The following is a 1,045-nucleotide window of genomic DNA, read 5'->3' on the forward strand; positions in this document are numbered from 1 at the left end:
CCCCCGCCGGACCCCCGCTCCTCCCAGAATCCCCGGCCGCGGCCCCCGCCCGCCCCCCTCGCGGCCCCATTGTTCCCGGCGGCGGCGTCCCGGGCCCTCCAGGCCACCCCCCTGCGGGAACCCAGGCGGCCCCGACTCACGGGCTCTGGGGGCTGGGAAAAGCCGGAAAGCAGGGTGCAGCCCCGGGGCCTTAACCCCTTGAGTGCCCTGCGTCAGGGGGTGGGCTGGGCGCCTAGGACTCCGGGGTCCGTCTCAAGGGGTGATTCCAGGCTGAGGACCCGGGGACCAGTTCAGGGTGACTGGGACGGAGCAGGAAGTGACCCCAGCTTCCCGGGCCCCTCTAGCCTGGAGTCAGAGCATCAGCTCTATGGGATTTAACCCTCTGCCTCCCACGGCCTGGGGAAAAAAAGGGGGCGGACGGCCGGAGCAGGGAGGTGGCTGAGACGACGCCCCCTTCTGTCTCCGGTGTGCGCTGGGCAGAGCCCTTGTTGCGGAGCCCAAGGCCACTGAGGGTCTCCGGATTTCTGGCTGTTCGCTGTCTGCAGAGGCTCCGCCAGCCTCCGCAGCGAACCCCTCTCTCAGATCTGGCCGCTGCTGGTCCCCTGGGGCCCGGCCTGCGTGGGGATTCACCCTGGGATGGGGCTGGGGTGCCTGGGTTCTACCTGGAGGGGGCTGAGGCCAGCAGGGAGAGCGAGAGGCAGCCTCGGAGCAGCCCTAAAGGGACCCAAGGGAAGGAAGTCCGGGCGACAGGAGCTGGGGCCCTGGGCCAGGAAGGACTCCGCGCTCACCTTAGAGGAGGAAACTGAGGCCCGTGGGGGAGGAGAGAAGCCAGTGGGTTCCCCGGGTTCGCAGCCTGGATGTCATTTTCCCTTCACCGTGGCCTGCTGAGGCAGGACTGCGTGTCATCCCTATTGTACTGGCGAGGAAACCGAGGTGTGAGTAGCCGGGCGCTGTGCTGAAGGCAACATTCTTCCGTGAAGATAGGGTGGGGAGGCCTGAGAGTTGGATAAGAGTGTGTGTGTGTGTGTGTGTGTGTGTGTGTGTG

General features: G+C 67.3%; 1 protein-coding gene across 1 annotated transcript in view; it reads right to left on the reverse strand.

Annotated features, from left to right (window-relative positions):
* The window catches only part of Znf629 (zinc finger protein 629), a 6,952-nt gene extending 6,608 nt beyond the window's left edge, over window positions 1–344 (reverse strand). The window contains exon 1 of the mRNA XM_004622979.2: window positions 141–344. The gene's annotated coding sequence lies outside the window, so the exon portion shown is untranslated. The remainder of the gene's footprint in view (window positions 1–140) is intronic.
* Between the last annotated feature and the right edge of the window lie 701 nt (window positions 345–1,045).

Source organism: Octodon degus, unplaced genomic scaffold, assembly GCF_000260255.1.
Source record: "Octodon degus isolate 3935 unplaced genomic scaffold, OctDeg1.0 scaffold00001, whole genome shotgun sequence".
Classification (NCBI taxonomy): domain Eukaryota; kingdom Metazoa; phylum Chordata; class Mammalia; order Rodentia; family Octodontidae; genus Octodon; species Octodon degus.